Source organism: Lissotriton helveticus, chromosome 8, assembly GCF_964261635.1.
Source record: "Lissotriton helveticus chromosome 8, aLisHel1.1, whole genome shotgun sequence".
In the NCBI taxonomy this organism is placed as follows: Eukaryota; Metazoa; Chordata; class Amphibia; order Caudata; family Salamandridae; genus Lissotriton; species Lissotriton helveticus.
Genome location: NC_136069.1, coordinates 1,199,536,407 through 1,199,555,867, shown reverse-complemented (window position 1 = coordinate 1,199,555,867; position 19,461 = coordinate 1,199,536,407).

Genomic DNA, 19,461 nt, shown 5'->3' with positions numbered 1-19,461 from the left:
TTTATGATGACTGGTGCATCACCAGGGATGTGTCAGTCATCCTGCGCCGCTGTTCCGCCACCCATGGTGTGCTGCATTTAGAATGCGGGGCATCATGGGGCAAAAATGGCACAGATGCGTGACGTATCTGTGCTGTAAAGGTAGTGATTGCTGGAGTTGTATCGCAAGTGCGATGCAGCTCAAGCAAGGCTCAGGGGTGCCCCATCTCCACAATGTTGCGTCAAGACCTATGCCTGCTTAAAGCAGGCGCAGGGTTTTGACGAAGCTTTCTCCTATCTGATTGTAAATACGGCACACCATGGGTGGCAGAGTAGTGGTGCACGTTAACTGGTGCATGCCTGGGGATGTGCCATTTAATATAAATCTGCCCCTTTACATTTAAGTATGTGCAGGACACACAGAGTCGGTGAGGCTTATCGAAGGTTAAGAAGAGATGAGTCCTGTTCACTGAAAATTTAGACATAGTCTTCACCTGCTCAGCATTGCTGGACATGGCTAAATAATAGCTGCAAAATATTACTCTTGTTAAACAAATTATAATCTCTGAGATTTGTCTCTTACTCTGCAACATCTCATTGTTTTTATCTTTCTTTAAAGATAAAGACAACCTCAACATGAGCGACAATCTGCAATCAGTTGATTTTGACCTCATCATTGAACTTGTAATTGAAACATCAGTGGATGTTGATCCCTTGGATGATTTAAATCCTGAGGATGAAGAAGAGCGTGATGAGGATGCAGATTTGTCCGAATTATATGACATAGGATGGGAAGCTGACCTGCTTGAGCCTATGGAAATATAAACATTTATTTTTAAAATTTATAATTAATAAAAAGTAAAAAGATAAACCGTTTAATTTAAAAATAAAGACACCTTCAAAAGCAGGTTATGTGTAGTGTCTTCAATAAAATATTAAAATATGCTCATAAAATTAGATCAGATTCACATATAAAATAGCACAGGTAACATAAATATAAATGTCATTTCTTTTCTGCTATTTCTGTATTGTAAATTTGCAAGGACTAAAAAATCTTCTATTTAAAATGTCAAGTAGTGTGTTAAGTTTTTGATCACTGTTATTGTTTTACTGTTTGGTAATAATGGTTAATAACATTTTTTATTATATTTTACCACAGATTCAACTGCAGATAATTTCAAGATTTCACCATGCCAACAATAGAAAGACAGAGAAAGGCTGCAAAACGTCAAAGACAGCAGGTGAAAGAAAATAAGCAGCAGTCCTCTAACAAAAAGATTTGTCAAGTCACGAAGAAAGCACCGGGTAAGAGCACAAAATATTTCATAAGAAATATGTGTAGTAAAAAAAATATTACTACAGAAAATGTTTCAGTCCATAAAACGAGAAGGAATTCAAATGGAAAGGAAAGGCCAATCAAAAATGTTACTGCTAGAGCAAGAGATAACTCTGTGCATGATAGTAGAAGGAAACAACAGTTTAGGGACATTCGTAAACGAATGTTCCGCAACAGGATAATTGGCAATTTGTTAAAAAATATTAAGAAAGGTCAACAGAAACTGGTTTTTTATAAGAGAAAAAAAAAGTTGAGAAAGTTATTGATCAGGCATTTGAAATTAAACGTAAGTTATTTATTTTGATAATCAATAGAATTAGGAAGCTAAACAAGGCAATTTATGATTTCAAAAGAAATAGTAGATGGAAGAGAATAGTTAATCGTAGTAATTTTTGTGAAGTTTTTTCTGGAGAATGGATGCATAGTTCAAGCTGTGAGGCATTTTTTAATGAGGAGAGTTATTTCCAGGATAATGATTTGGTGCATGCAGTTGACACCAGTGGTCGTGCTTATGAAGTGAAAGATGATTGTCCAGTTGAAAAAGAAAAACTTGTGACAACAGAGGCAGAAGAGGTGTTAGGTAATGAGGTTTTAGGAAGACGTGCTAAGGGTCCTGTGTACACCTGGAAGTGTAGTAGTATTTGCAGTGTGCAACAGGATTCCATCAATTTGCTTTGTGATTTTGTACGGTCATTTAATAAGAAAAGTTTGAAGCAGAAAATAAGGTTGTTGCAAGAATTAGATCCTTGCAGAGTAAGAGAAGTGACAGGTTTGCATGGTCATTCACTGGCTTGTCTTTCCAGGAGAGTATGCCAGAGTGTTTTTCATCATTTCAGGATGCTAGCAGTGCATCATAATAAAGTGAGGAAATTAGTTAGAATGTTGTATTATGCTAAGAGTCCAGCAATTATGCTTAAACAATTATGCGCTGCTCTTTTGCATGGTTCTGAAATAGATGTGAAGAACATATGTGAAGAAATTGAGTTTTGTTACTTTGGAAGTAAAGAGGAGAATGTTGAAATTGACCCAGAAGAAGAGGGTAATGTGGAAGATAGTGTACAGGTTTCCAGTACAGATAATTTCCAGAGGGAAATTGCGACGTTTCAGGTGAAATCAAGTGAGATGCCTAATTTCACTTGTGTGTGTTGTCGACGCACTTATTATAAGAATCAGACTAAGTTAGTGGATTTATATGCAAAAAGTGAAAGGGAAAATAATAGTGAATGGAAGGATTTTGCAACATACTTGATGGTAGAAAATTGTTTTGATTTGGGATTTGATCAACGTGTGTGTACTTATTGTTGTTGCAAATTAAATCAAAACCAGATGCCTGCTAGAGCAGTTCATAATAATCTGGAATTGGTTGAGATTCCTTCTGAATTGAAGGATTTAAATACTTATGAATCTATTTTGATTCAAAGTATCCATCCCTTTCAGGCTATTGTAAGAATGGAGCCAAAGACAGGGAAATTGCCTCCATCAGATTTACAGAGAGGATTAAAGGGAAGAGTTGTTTATTTGCCTCTAGATTTGAAGAAAAACATTAACACAATTGGAGTAGAAAAAGTGGAAGAGGAACCTCTGGTTATCTTAGTTAATGGGGTTCCGACAAAGAATAAGAAAATATGGCAAGATTTAGTAGATGTTAGGAAAGTTAAAAAGGCAACATTGTATTTGAAAAAAAATAATAAATACTATAAGAATGTATATGTTGCAGAAGAGGAAGTAAGTGAGGAAGAGGATAGCGATTTGTGTGCTGGTCAAATTGAGAAAGTAGAACCCTCTACTAGTGAAGAAATATATGAACATTATAGTGTTCATCCTTTGCATTCCAAGGAAGTCATGGGGAATGCTATTGAGTTGTTTCAAATGAAACAAGCCAAAGGGAGTCCCATTAGTGTTTGGGAGGAAAGTTTGGAAGCTCGGTGTTTCCCACAGCTTTTTCCAACAGGTCAGGGAGGAAGATATGATGAGCGACCTCATCAAATTCCTGCTTCTGAATACCGGACTTTGCGATTGTATGCAGGAGATGCTAGGTTTCGACAATGCATTCCCTATTTGTTTCATCTCTTGTTTGAAAGCGATCTGTCTGGACTGTCATATGCAGTGAACCACATCTTGAAAAGTGGTATACACATGCAAAACATCTCGGCAAGTGACTTTATGGATAAAGTCAATGTCCAAGACAGTATTTTGGATTCTCACCTGATTAATCTCATGGCGTGTCAGCGTGGTACTAATGAGTACTGGTACCGTCGTCATGGTGATTTAAAATGTATGATGAGGAACTTAGGAATTCCAACATGGTTCCTCACTCTGAGCTGTGCCGAGTATGGCTGGGAAGACTTACTTGAATTTCTACGAGAGGCAAATGCTAACGTAGATAACATCGAATTCAAGACACCCGGAGAACTGTGCTCTTTGGATCCAGTCAATGTATGTAGGTACTTCAATCATAGATTTGAAGCTATGATGTCTTTCATCATGAATAAGAAGAATCCACCTCTTGGAGAGGTGTTGGATTTCTTCTGGAGAAAGGAGTACCAAGCAAGAGGTGCTCCTCATATACATATGTTGCTGTGGATCAAGGATGCACCTAAATTTGGAACGGATCCAGAAGACTCAGTGATGAGTTTCATCCAACAGTATTCTACGTGTGCTGTTCCAAACGCAAAGGAGAAGAAAAGCCTAAGAGAAAAAGTTCTGCGTTTCCAAAGCCATCGGTGTGGAAAGTACTGCCGTCGTAAATTCCGAAACAAGGACAAGTTCTACACCAAATGTCGTTTCGGTTTTCCACGACCGGTGATTTCTAAAGGAAGAGTAAACAGTTTGATGTCTTCGCTGCGACATAATGTCATGAAGAAATCACCTAAAAACACATACAATTTGAAGAGGAACGAAGAGTCCAAGTACATCAACGACTACAACCCGGTGATTTTGTCCATGTGGAATGCTAACATGGATATACAGTTTGTGGCTGATAACTGTATGGCTGTGGCTCGGTATGTGACGTCTTACATCACCAAAAAAGAGAAGACAGAATTGAAGGATATGTGGGAGGACATTTCCCATGAAAAGAGCCTCAGCAAGAAGTTGTACAGTTTCAGTCTGAAGATGTTGTCGCATCGAGAAATTGGAGCTTACGAATGCTCTGACCGGTTGTCTTCAGCAAGTCTCTATGCCAAGTCCAGGAGTATCGTTTGGGCGAGTCTTGGTCTTGCTGCAACGCGTAATCGAGTTCTGAAACCTGTGCGGGAAATTGAGTATTTGGCGGAAAAGGAGCCAAACAGTACCGACATTTTGAAGACCAACATGTTGGATACATATTATCCAAATAGAAGCAGTCACCTCGACAATGTTTGTCTGTATGAGGTTCTTCAAAATTACATATTCAAGAGGAACATCAAAGAAGATACTGAGAAAGGAGTGTATGCTGTAATAGGAAGTGAGGGATGTCTGGTCAAGCAAAGAAAATGCCACTTGGTAAACCATCGAAAATTGAGTGGCGAATCTCCTGAAAAAAAGGAGTTTTTCTATTTAGCACTTTTGCAACTTTTCAAGCCTTGGCGTGCAGAAGAGGAACTGCTTGGAGATTTCCTCTGTTACGAAGACTCTTTCAATGCCGCCAAGGAGACCATAGAATGTCCTGCTTTTCCCAAATATGTAGAAATGTTGAATGCGGAAATTGAGCAGGAAGCAACGATTGCAGCCGAGATTGCCAGAGACAGTTCTCAGGACAGTCAGAGTTCTGCTTCATTGAGTCAGGATCCACTAGGAGGACCTGTTATCGAAAATGAAGCTGCCACTGCCATGAATGAAGTGGAAAGAGCCATGGCACATGCTCAGGAGGATGCGGTTAACTTAGAAGAGTTGGAAAGACAACTCAACGTTGAGCAGAGGAAAATATATGACGAAGTTACCATGCAAATTGATCATGGATTAAGTCATGACAAGAAAGAGTGCTCATGTACGTCGTTGAAGCCTGTCCGACTGTACGTGAGTGGAGAAGCGGGAACTGGAAAAAGTTTCCTCATTAAAGCAATTTCATGCTATTTGCAGGAAAGGACAGAGTCATCGCTGTCTTGTGTTGTCACCGCTCCAACTGGACTGGCAGCACATAACATTAAAGGGATTACTTTACATAGTTTACTGATGCTGCCAGTGGAGCATGACAACAAATTACAATATCACAAGCTATCTGGAGATGCTTGTTTTGAAGTTTCAAGAATCTTGAGGAAAATGAAACTTCTTATCATTGACGAAGTAAGCATGGTTTCCAATGTCATGCTTGCCTTTGTGCATTTGAGAATGCAAGAAGTACTCAAAACAGAGTATGATGTGTTATTTGGTGGCAAACACATCATTGTTTTCGGAGATCTTCTGCAGCTGACACCAGTGAAAGGGCAACCTGTGTTCAAAATGCTCACGCATGAAGATACCAGGAAGTGCCTAGGCAGCATTGGCAACGTCAATATATGGTTAAACTTCAATTATGCTGAACTGCATGAAAATATGCGTCAGGCGAAGGATGAAGTTTACAAGACTATTCTACAAGATGTTAGAATTGGAAAAGTGACCGAGCATGGGAAAGAAGCTTTACATGCACGATTACTGTCAAATTTATATCCAGAACAAGATGTTGTGCCTGAGAATATTTTTCAGAAAATTACTGATAAGAAATCTGGAATATGTTTGATGCCAACTCTTGCGGAATGTGCCAAATTCAACAACAAAATGTTGCATTTAGAAAAGCAAGAGATTGTGAAACTGGAAGCTATTGACAGAGTAGAGCATATGGGATCAACAATTATTTTGTCTGAGAATCTGAAAACAAAATTGGATTCATTAGAGAAGAGTATATCTAAAACTGCAGGTTTTGAAAAGACTCTGAATGTGTGCTTGAACTGCCGTATAATTTTAAGAAGGAATTTACATGTTGAAAGAGGTCTGGTAAATGGATCAATGGGTAATGTTGTTGATTTTGTAAAATACAGAAATAGAGATGGAATTGAATTTTTAAAAATTAAATTTGATGGCATTGAGGAAGTACAGCTAATTGGTCGTTGCTCTGCTAGATTTTTGCTTGTAAAAGACTTATATGTTCGCCGTAAGCAGTTTCCTGTTTGCTTGGCATATGCGGTGACAATCCATAAATCGCAAGGTTTAAGTGTAGACAGTGCATTAGTGAATATTGGCAGTTCTGTGTTCAAGGAGGGTATGGCATATGTGGCATTGTCACGAGTTAGAACTTTATCGGGATTGTACTTGATTGAGTGTGATGTCACAAACATTTGTGCTGATCTAGATTGTGTTAAGGAATACAATAGGTTAAGAAGAGAGTATGCGCCACATTTGCCTCAGTATCCTTTGTTTGAGAAACGTGTGGTAGGCCGGAAACGAAGAAATGTGACCAATACTGGGGAGGTTGTAGCAAAAAGACGAAAAGTCGATGAACCTAAAATTACAAGCAGAAACAAAAAGGATTCTGTTGAAGATGTTGTTGGTTTTCAATTTGAAAACAGTTCTGGTGTCAACTGCTATGCTAATGTAGTGGTTAATGTTTTGTTTTCTCTAGAAAATGTAAAAGAAGAGATTGTGGTCAATTCTGATCAAAGATTTTGCAGTTTGTTAAATTCTGTGTTAGAGAAATGTAGCACTGATAGAAGAAACATAGAAAGTGTGTCTGAAATTCGAAATCTGTTAGACAGATGTTCAGGCCAAACACAATTCTCTCAAAATATTCAGCAAGATTGTCAGGAGTTTTTAATGTATATGCTTGATGTATTACATGCTGAAGGTGTAGATGTAGATCAGCTGTTTGGGCTTTCTTATCAATGGCAGCATGACTGCGAGAACTGTATGGTATCAAGTACTACTAGTGTAGACTCAGAAAGATTTATATATTTAACTTTGCCAGACAGTAAATCAGTCTCCTTTAATAAGCTAGTAAAAGCAGCTGATCACAACATGGAGTGTAGCCAATGTAAATCTGAAATGATGTCCACATTACTTATACGAACATATGGCCAGTATGTCATTTTAATGTTCCAACGATGTAGGCCTGATGGAACAAAATTGACAACTTTAATTAAAAATGTTGTAGCTTCGCAGTTGTCAATATCAGAAAGGACTTTTGTAACTGCAGCAATTATATATCATGACGGCCCTTCAATAACATCAGGACATTACACAGCTTATTTAAAGTCTAGAAATGGCTGGTCATTCTGCAATGATTCTGTTTTAATTTTCAAAAAATAAATTGCCGTATGACCTTAAAAACTCTTACCTGGTGTTTTTAAAACCAAAATTTTAGGGAAATAATCTCGGGATGTGCTCTGTGGAATTTCAAGAAGTTCTAATGGCTCCTACACAATTTGGCCTTGAGGATAAGTGTAGTTCAGAGACATAACTTCTAACCATAGGACTGGACGTCATGGAGAAATACGTGCACTTTGAATGAGTTCAGAAAAACTGTTTCTTTTTATAAGCTAATTGAAGCAGCCAATCAAAACATGGAGTAGAGGGAATGTAAGTCTGCAATGCTGTCTACTGTTTTACATTGCTTTGTGATTAAAAGTGATGTAGAGAATTAAATAATTGTAGTAGTCATAGAGGTAGTGTAAGTCTGCTTCATAGTAAGCAGTATCAGTGTCATAGGAAATGTCGAACATGACTGAGCAAGAAGGGGAAGATATTACTATTCCAGGATTGTGAAAATGATCTTCAACATTTTAATTCTGAAAGTTGCGGAAATGCCAAATGACGGGATTGGCTTACAAGAAATCCAAGAGTTATAAATGGCTCTGACCAGATTTGGCCTTGTGGAAACTTGTGGTAGAGAGCAAGAAGTCATTTATTGCATGTAACGTGTTTTTAAAAACGATGGAGATTTTCTTTCAGAAAGTGGCGGGCTGAAAGTAATAACAGCACAAAAGAGTGTAAGCTGTTCATAGGACATCCTTGGACGTCATGGAAAGTAAGTTAACTTTAAGGAGTTCTGAATTTTGATTTCTTATGTTGTATGGGTTTTTTAAACACAATCATTTTGATTGTGTTTTTTTTTCCCCGCTGTTATATGATGAATACCTTCAAGTCACTGTTTTTAGTGAATTTTGATACATTCTGAGAACAGCAAAAATAAACCATTTAACATGTATAATTAATTCTGTACTGTTTGCATTTATGATGTATATGTAGAACTGTGTAGGAGGCATGGAGAAGGTGAGGCTTCTGTAAGTGTCAAAGTTGTTGCATGCAGTGCTGCACTTCTGCGTATTCTTTCATATGCTGGACTACATCTGCACAATGAGATACCTAAGCAAAGGAAACACAAGTGATGTGATTGTGAAATGAGCAAAATAAATTGCACGTATTTCATTTACATCACCTGTGTTTCCTATCATTACGAATCACATTGTGCAGATCAAGTTTAGGTCTGTCCAGGAAAACATAGGAGGTTTGGACTTTGTTGAAGAGTGCAGTGGACATGACTCACTTCATTGGTAGACCTTCACATGTATTATCTCCTCTGTACTCTTCAACAAGTGTAAATCTCATCTGCAACCCTGAGTAGGCCTCACCTCAAACAAACCTCTGGATAGTAGACATCTTATTGGCATCCTGAAGCAATTATTTAAAATTTTAGTGTCTTGCGACACTTTTCTGAAACAACAGCAATGCAAAAGATGCACCATGTTTTAAGATAGGCCTCACTTCATCTGCATCAAGATACTGTTAGTTTAAAATGTATATCTTTAGGACTGTGTAGGGGGCCTGGAGAAGCAGAAGCTTCTGTAAGTGTCAAAGTTGTTGAAAAACTGTTTGTCCTTCAATCTTTTCCCTTGTCTTTTCTAATTTTTAAATACATGTTTTAATATTTTTCAAATGTTTGTTCTCTCTTTCACAGATTGAAAGTATGAAAACAAAAAGTGAGTAATTTAACGACAATTATAAGGTAAATATTTTGTACTCTTTTCGTTACATTTCTATCACATTTAACTACTATTAGTTCCACTGCTTCATTTCTTTAACCCTCAGTTTCCTGCCTTTGCTACTTCCCTCATTCCTTTCTCTATTACCTACTTACTCAACTCCTTCCACTCTTTTTCTCAGTCCCTCTCTTCTCATAGTTCCTCACTCTTGTTCACTCACTCCGTCTCTATTACTCTTAGTGTCTTTGACTGATCACTCTATCACTACTTGTTCATAATGCTTTCTCTGTGTAGTTGAAGCACACTAAGGGGAATATTATGAACACAGCCAATAAAATTATTGCTCTTTTTATTGGCAGAAAACTGGTGCAAAAGTGGTTTTAGCGGCAGTTTTCTGCCACAAAAGCAGCTTTAGCGACACATTTCTGCCAATAAAAGCTGCAAAACTTTTATTGCCTATGTTGATGATATGGCTCTATGTTACTTACATTTCTTTGCTGTTTCAATTAATCTTTTTCTGTTATTTTTTGTTTTCTGTTTTCTATTTTTTCTCTCTGTTATTCCTCATGTTTTAATCTTATTTTGAACATTCACTCACATTCTCCAAGAAACTCTTCTTTGTTAATGTTATACTCTCTTTTTTTTTCTTTCACTTCGTTATCTATTTTGTTTTTCACAATTATACCCTCTTCTGTCTTTTCTTCGGTAAATAGATCTATTAAACAGTATCTCTTCTTTACTCCCTATAGCTGTCTTTCTTTTAACATCACTCTCTGTTTACTTTCCTTATACTTACACTTTTTTTTTTTTTTGGTTAGCTCCCGGTCCGCGTACCGGGAAGCTAACCCGGGAGCGAACCAAAAGAAATAGAGCTTGCCAGAGTGCTAAACATTCTAGCAATTTTTTTTGAAAGGGAAGGTAGTTCTGAAAAGAACTTTTTTTTTATATTTTTGTTGTTTTATATATTTTTTTTATTTTTTGAACATTTTTTGTTTTTTTTGTATTTTTTGAACGATTTTATATTTTTTTTGGTTTTTTGGGGGGGGGGGAAACAACAAAAAACAGGCGTTGAAAAGGGCTCAACAGGAGCAAAAAAAAATTACTGGGGGCGGTTAGGGCAATCATGGTGTTCATACGCCAGGTTGAGTGCATTGATGCTCATGTTGCCACAAGCTAATAATGCACGACAGTGCATACATAAGTGAATCATGTGCCCAAAATTTTCTTGAATATTTGGCACAGTTTCCCGTGCCTCTTCTGGTGTTAGAGAAATCGGTATTGTTGGTCTGGCCACAGGAGTTGGTCTTGGATTGTCAAGCATATCCCTTATTTCCGCCCGGCTGTAATTTAGTGGATGCTTCCTTGTCATGTGCCTGTGCATTGTGTGATTTCCATAGCTATATTTTTTGTCCGTCCCTCTGGACAATTGTTCTTTGCATATGCGGCAGGTGACATACCTCGCATTGACTTTTTTTTGGCCACGAGGGATCGAATAAAACTGCCAGATGAAACTGGCTTTCTTTCTGGAAACCCGGGGCACCTCTTCTAAGAACTGTGGTTCTTCTCCCTCCTCATCCATTTCTTCATCTTCCTCCTCAGTGTTGGTAATGACCTGGGGAGGTGGTCCTCTCTTCCCATGAGGAGGTGGAGGTGGTGGTGGGGGTCCACCAGCTGAAGCTACCAATGAAGCCATTTTCCAACAAGCAAAATAGGTCTTCCTCTCACAATGATGAAAGTCAGAGTGAGGAAAGAAGGAGGGGTTTTCATCATTTGGGAAAAACAATACTTCTCAACCAATGAAAAGTGTTATTTTTAGGTCACCTGACCTAGCCTTACATCATTATGAAACCAAAAGTGAAATGAACCAATGAAAAGTTTTATTAACAAGTCACATGACCTCTCACGCTCATGTTACGCGCTGCGGAACGCGCCCGGGTTAGCTTCCTGGTCGCTAAGCTTCGCGCCCCGGTCCGCGCCCCGGGACACTTCCGGGTGCGCTAACGCGGTACGTCACAAGACGCATTACGCGGCAACGCGATACGTTGCGTTTTCGCGAAGCGCCGCGGATCGCTTCCGGGGAGCTGCGTTTCACGCCTCGGTCCGCGTCCCGGGGCACTTCCGGGTGCGCTAACGCAGTACGTCATAAGACGCATTACGCGGCAACGCAATACCGTCACTATGTTGATTTTTTACCGGTTCGCGGACCGGGTCGCGGCATCAAATTGAGCTAACGGGAAGCTTCCCGGTCCGCGGACCGGGAGCGAAACAAAAAAAATATTTAAAAAAAATTATTAATAAACATATAAAATATATTTTTGGATTTAAATAAGAATACATTTTACAGCTATAGATATTTGCTATTAAAAAACCATTGAAATTCACTGAAAAAACCATAGGTTATAAACCATATATAGTTAGGAATTAGCATTTACAAAACCTTGAAAATTCACTGAAAAAACCATAGGTTATACACCATATATAGTTAGGAATTAGCATTTAAAAAACCTTATTTTACTCACACAAAACCATTGAAATTCCATATATAGTTAGTTGCACTAACTATATATCGCGCACCCGCAATCCACTGCTGATGATGTCACATATTACATCATTCATGACATGGTCAGTGACATCACTGATGACATCACTGATGACATCTCAAATGACATCACTGATAACAACATCCAGTGATTTTATGTTTCTGTAAAGTTTAAATATGTCTTACATATTGAAGAATGAGTGGATGTATAAGTGTCTGGACGAAGGATTTAGTAGGTGCATGACTGACTGTATGAGTGAGTGATTAAATGTATCTCACTGAGTGCATGGGTTAGTGACTAAACTGTCTTAATTTGTGCATCATTATGTCTGTTGTTCTGTAAACTGCTGCATGTGTTGATCAGTAGCTATATGAGTAACTATATGGGTTATTGATTGATTGTCCAAGTATTTGTATGGGAGACTGAGTGTGTGTGTGGCTGGCTGGGAGGTGTGTGACTCTGTGCAGATCAATGTGTACTTATATCAATGATTGTATAACAAGGTAAGTATGTGTTAGTATATGTTTGAAAATGTAAGGTGCTCTATGTTTAACTGTATAGACAAGAAAATGGAAGTGTGATTGATTCTTTACAGGACTGACTAGGTGTGTGAGTAACTCCATGGATGAGTGGCAGAGTGTGAGTGTCTGTATAGGTGTATGAGTGCATATGATAGTGTTGTAAAGATGAGTGATTGTATGTATGAATGATTGTATGGGTGAATGAGTGAATGTGTGTGTAGACGTAGGAATCAGTGAGTACATATGTAGTAACTAGTATTGGTGTGTCAATGGTTTCAAAAATTATACTCTGTATTTAACACTGGGTGAAACAGAGGTTATATTAAAATGTGAGGAGATGCATTGTATTGTCACATGAATGATATCATCAGTGATGTGGTCATTGATGTCAAATTAGATGTCATCAGTGGAGTCATCAGTGATGTCATTTGAGATGTCATCAGTGATGTCATCAGTGATGTCACTGACCATGTCATGAATGATGTAATATGTGACATCATCAGCAGTGGATTGCGGGTGCGCGATATATAGTTAGTGCAACTAACTATATATGGAATTTCAATGGTTTTGTGTGAGTAAAATAAGGTTTTTTAAATGCTAATTCCTAACTATATATGGTGTATAACCTATGGTTTTTTCAGTGAATATATATATATATATATATATATATATATATATATATATCAAACACTCATTCGCCTGGACGAAAGTAATGGGCGCACTCCCTTTGAGTCCCACAAATTGGTTTATTCAAGTCACTTCAGCAGTGAAAAACAACACGATCTACGCGTTTCAGTGCTCCTAGCACCTTGCTCACGATCACTTTGTCAAGTTTTTTACACAACATTTAAAGCAACCTCAGTATTGGATGTTGCATCACATCCTGTTCATAGTAGCTAGGCATTCTGGTATTTGTGGTTTGTTTTTTATAAAAAAATATCGGGGAATATCTCTAAGTGAAATTAAACCATTTTACAAGACAACCCATTCAATCTTTTCCCTCATTGTCATACTTATGAATATGTAGATTGACATTATAATTTTGCTCCATTATTTTTGCCAATTCTTCATCTTATTTCATCCCTCTAGTGGGATTAGTTAACTTTTTTGTGTGATTATATACATCGACATTGTGCACCATTGTTTTAATTCACACTTAACCCTTTCCATCCCTCCAGTGGGATTAGTCAACTATTCATGAGGATATCTTATTTTAAAATCATCAGGTCTTGTTTACAATGGTTTCCAACCTCACTGATTCACTTCTTTTGTTTCTCCTTTGTCCATATTAGAGATGAATGTATAACTCTTCCGACTGATTCAAGCCATGCGGATTTAAAGTTCTAAAATTCAGGATGTGACGTGACTCTTTCTGCCGCAGAATTCATTCGCGATCTCCACCGCGTGGGTTTTTTGGGATAGTTTCAATTCCAAAGAATTTCAATTTCAGCCAATCTCCATTATGCTTGGACTCCATATGTTTTGCCACTGCGTTGGCTCTGTCCTTATGTACTGTGGCTCTCACGTGTTCCATTATGCGTTTTTTTAGTTCTCCCTTGGTGCTTCCCACGTACATAAGAGGACATGGGCATTCTATCCCATAGACTGTGAATTCAGATTTACATGAGATTAGTTGTCGTATCTGCCATTTTTTGTTGTTACGCAACGGTATTTCCTTAGTTTGTTTTGCAATTTGGCACATCTTGCAATCATAGCATTTCACAAAACCAGTGGTTTTCAACCAGTCTTTCCTTTTATTGGGTTTGCAGTAACTATGAATCAATTGATCCTTTAAGTTCGGTGCTCTCCTGTATGTTACCACTGGATGTTGTCCTACTAGTTTACCTAAGGTGTCATCCAAATGCAATATCTTCCAATTTTTTCTCATGATTTGAACAAGTTGTTTACTGTTTTCAGAGTAATCAGTGATAAGTCTGATAGGTTCTTGATCGCTTTTTTCTTTATTCGAACGTTTTAGACATTCCTGCCTTTATTTGTCATTGGCTCTTTTCCAACATTTCTCAATGTTTCCTTGATTATATTTGCGATTTTTGAATCTTCTTTTTGTTGTAGCACTGTGTTTCTGCCATTCAGAGTCTTCACTACATATTCTTCGAATACGAAGGAACTCTCCATACGGGATACTTGAGATTAGGGAGGCCTGGTGGAAGCTGGTTGCTTCCAGTGTTGCATTAGTAGCCGTTTCTTTTCTATGAAGCGTTGTGTGGATCTCATTATCTTTGATATAGATACGGGTATCCAGGAATGTTACTTCTTTGTTATTGATTTCATACGTAAAGGTTAACCCGGTCATACTGCTGTTGATGATCTTGTAATAATCCTGGAATTCATCTTTGGTGCCGTCCCAGATGATCAGGAGATCATCTATGTATCTGATCCAACACATAATTTTGCAGGTGAGCTGATCATGTTCCGATGCCCAGGCTATTTCCTTTTCCCAATATCCCATTGTAAGGCACGCGTAGTTTGGGCCGAATGAAAAACCCATTGCCGTACCACTGGATTGTCTGTATAACTCTTCACCAAACAGGAAGATGTTTTGTGACAAGCATAGTTCAATCATGTCTAACACCATTAGGTTGTGATTTTTGTATTTAATGTCTCGGTTTTGCAAGAAGTAGTTACATGCCTTTATTCCAGTTTCATTTTGAATATTCGTGTATAACGAAACGACATCCATGGAAATCAGTTGATAATTCTCTTGCCAGGGTATATTTTCCAGTCTTCTTAATAGGTCGTTGGTATCCTGAATATATGAACTTAATTCTGTGACAAATGGTTTGAGGAAGTAGTCTATGTAATTTGAGACAGGTTCCAAAATTGAGCCTTTTGCGGATAAGATTGGTCTTCCCGGGGGTTTGTTGCGGTCTTTGTGGACCTTCGGGAGGAAATATATCGTTGCTGTTATGGGATGGCTAGTAGTTAAATATTTCTGTTCATCTTCATCAATCAAGTTGTTTAGTTTCCATTGTCTTAATCTTTCATCCAACTTGTTCTTTATTTCTGCCGTTGGATTAGTTTTTAGCCTCTCATAGTATTTAACATCCTTAAGTTGCCTATGGGCTTCAATGATGTATGAACTTTTTTCCCAAATCACGATATTTCCTCCCTTGTCCGCCATTTTGATTTCTATTTGGTCATCTTTGCACAGATTTTCTAGTGCTTTTCGTTCCTCAAGGGTTAGGTAATCTTTATAGTTTGATCCTTTGATTTTGTACAGGTCCTGGATCACCGCTTCTTGGAAGATATCCACCTTGTTTCCGGCCGGTAACTGGGTATAGAATTTTGATTTTGGTTTTAGTTTACTGATACCCGCTCCTGTTTGTACAATGGCTTGACTGACCGTCATTTCATTTCCATCAGATGTATCTAGGTTCAGGAGTGTAGTGAATGCCTCTGCTTCTTTTACAATGAGATTTGAGGTGCTCTCTTCTTCCATTTGCATATTTTGCGTGTGTTTTTTGTTTTTGTTTTTGTTTTTATTTTCCTCAAAGAACTTGGCCAATTTGATTTTTCTTATGTAAAGATAGAAATCTATCCGTACTTGAGCGATGTTCATCTTTTTCTTCGGGCAGAAGTTTATGCCTCGCTTTAATAACATGGTTTCTGTTTCAGTGATTGTTCTTTTAGAGAGGTTAATGATTTGTAATTCATTGTTTATTTCCCCCTCTTCTGACGCATACTCCGTGTTTCTGTGCCCACCTTTTCGGTTGATTGACTTATTCCTGTTGCCCCTTCTGGTCTTTTTTTGTTTGTGGTCCATTGCTGTCCTCTTCCCCTTCCTCTTGATTGATTTTGTGCGCCCCGGCTCTGTTCCCATTGTCTTTGTTGTAGCACGAGGCGCATATCGCCTAAAAAAGGCATCCTTTCATTATTGATTGATGTACTTGGCTCACCTTGATTTCCTTCCATTGAGATTAATGAGCATGAAGAGGATGCACTGCTGGAGAGGTTTGAGCCACGTTTTTGCGGGGACAATTGTTTAAAAAAATCATATTTCCTCGAGAAGCTGAATATACGGCCCTCCTCGTAGTCCACAGTATCACGTATGAACTTGTTATGTTTGCATTCTCTCACCGTATCCTCATGTCTTTCAATTTGACTTTCTAGTTCCTCCTTGAATTTAATCATTTCATTGTTAAGCTTTAGAGATGTCACCTCTTTCTCCATTTCCTTTAGTTCTTCCTGTATTTTGTTTAGGCTGATTTCGATGTGTTTCACCAAAATTTCTACTAAGCCTAGCGATGATTTTAAAATAAATTCCCCCCACTCTTCGAGTAATTCATTTGATGTTTCCTGATGGCTGGGCATCAACATAATTCTCAGACCCCTCGGGATCCTTTGTACCTCCAAGTATTTCTTAAGTGTGATGAATTCCCAGGATTTATTTATTTCTTTACGGGTCAATTTCTCCCACATTCTCAATTTACTTTTCACATCCGATTTGGGGGTATCCATCTTTGTTTGTTTTTCACCCTTATCTTTGTCCGCACTGCCTTTCACAAACATCGTAGTCAGCAATTCATCTCGCTTTGCTGCCCTTTGTTCCATTGTGTTTTTTGTTGCTGAAGTTATTTTTATGTCTTTTTATCGTGGCACTTGGAAACTCAAAGATCGTACTTATAGACATTAAACAGGTAGGTAAGCTGCGCGCGTTCCATACTGTGATGAAAATACAAGTTGCGATGCTTTAAACCCCAATGTGTAATTTTCCGACACAAAGCTGACTGCTTGGCTGCTTCCAAAGCGCATTAGTCATACGGCTAAACTCCTTTCTCCCACAATCACGCTCTTACCTCCTCACAGAGCGGCGTGTGTGTTCCGAGTTTTTGCCGGCTCTCCTTCTGTCAGCGTTCACTCCGGTCGGGTGAATTTGAATCTTCACACGCCAGTTCCCAGTTTCCCGGCCATTAAGCGCTCGGCGTGGGTGCAATCCCTACGGCAGAACCTCGTCGTTAATTATCAAACACTCCTTCGCCTGGACGAAAGTAATGGGCGCACTCCCTTTGAGTCCCACAAATTGGTTTATTTAAGTCACTTCAGCAGTGAAAAACAACACGATCTACGCGTTTCAGTGCTCCTAGCACCTTGCTCACGATCACTTTGTCAAGTTTTTTACACAACATTTAAAGCAACCTCAGTATTGGATGTTGCATCACATCCTGTTCATAGTAGCTAGGCATTCTGGTATTTGTGGTTTGTTTTTTATAAAACAATATCGGGGAATATCTCTAAGTGAAATTAAACCATTTTACAAGACAACCCATTCAATCTTTTCCCTCATTGTCATACTTATGAATATGTAGATTGACATTATAATTTTGCTCCATTATTTTTGCCAATTCTTCGTCTTATTTCATCCCTCTAGTGGGATTAGTTAACTTTTTTGTGTGATTATATACATCGACATTGTGCACCATTGTTTTAATTCACACTATATATATATATATCCTTCCACATTTGGTTCAATTTTGCCCCAGATTCAGGCGCTCACAAAGGTCCCTGACATTGCTCTCATTTGGCCCCTCACTGACCGTGAGTACCATAATCCAGTCTTTCAGTGTTACCCGCCCCGGCCGATCATTATGCTGCATTGTGGGAGATGCAGTTTTCCATAGTAATCCTCATGGGTGGTGCTCGAGCACATTAGGGGTCAGGTGTGCTCACTTTATTAGAAAGAGAGGCAGGACTATTTAAAGACATTGCTAGCCAAGGTAGCGCAAGTGTCCATGCGAGAGAGTGTGTGTGTGCTTGCGTTTTTGCATGAGAGTGTTTCCTTGTGCTTTTTACCTCCACCAAAATATTCCAACTTTCAAACCGGAATCTGGGAACCACAGTGATTTACTGCCACATGAAGAGGTGAGGGAGCTCAGGTGTAGGTTTTCGAGAGTTCTTGTCTGCGTACATGTTTAAATGAGATTGTGTCCTTGTGCTTTTTGCCTCCACTGAAATTTTCCAACTTTCACCCCGGAATCTGGGAACCCTGGTGATTTACTGACGCGTGGGGAGATGAAGGAGCCAAGTGTGCATGCGGGAGAGTGTGTATGCGTGTTTGAATGAGAGTGTGTCCTTGTGCTTTTTACCTCTACCAAAATATTCCAACTTTCACTCCGGAATCTGGGAACAATGGTGATTTACTTACAATGGAGAGGCGAGGGAGTTGAGGTGTGCATGGGAGAGAGTGCGTGTGTGCATGCATGTTTGAATGAGAGTATGTCCTTGTGCTGTTTACCTCCACTGAAATATTTCAACTTTCACACCTGAATCTGGGAACCGCAGTGATTTACTGTGGCATGGAGAGGCGAGGGAGCTCAGGTGTGCGTGCAAGAGAGTGAGTGTCCGCGTGCATGTTTGAATGAGAGTGTATCCTTGTGCAAATTACCTCCACCAAAATATTCCAATTTTCACACTGGAATCTGGGAACCCAGGTGATTAACTGCCGCGTGGAGAGGCGAGGGAGTTCATGTGTACATGCTAGAGTTTGAATATGGGGGTTCCACAGGGATCAATTTTGAGTCCCACGTTGTTTAATTTATACATGGCTCCTCTTAACCTTCTCGCCGAGAAGCATTGTGCTAAACTAGTGTCATACGCGGACGACACTCAATTGTTGTTCACGTGTGAGAAGGGCTTTGACTTTAATGGGACAAAAATAAAGGACTGCCTTTCTGAAGTCTTTGCGAGGTTTAGCAGTCACCAACTAAAATGTAACTCTGATAAATCAGAGATTATTTTCTTTGGCCCTCATTCACACGAAGCCTGACACACTTGGTGGCCACAAGACATGTCCCCCCTGTTGTCCGAGGTCTCTGTTGTGAAAAATCTGGTGGTGAAATTGGATTCTGCACTCTCTATGAAGGCGCAAGTCCAATCAGTGGCAGGCACTTGTTTTGTCCCTTTACTTCCAGTATCACATCGTAAAACAGTTGTCCAGACCCTAGTGATATCTTGACTGGATTATGTCAATTCTTTGTATCTCGGGCTTCCAGAGTATCTACTAGGTCATCTGCAGAGTATTAAGAACATGGCAGCCAGGGCCATTTTCTTATCTAGACCTAGGACACATACCTCCCATCTCTTATCTACACTTCACTGGCTCCCAGTGTGAAGGAGAATTCACTTTAAAGCCTTAGT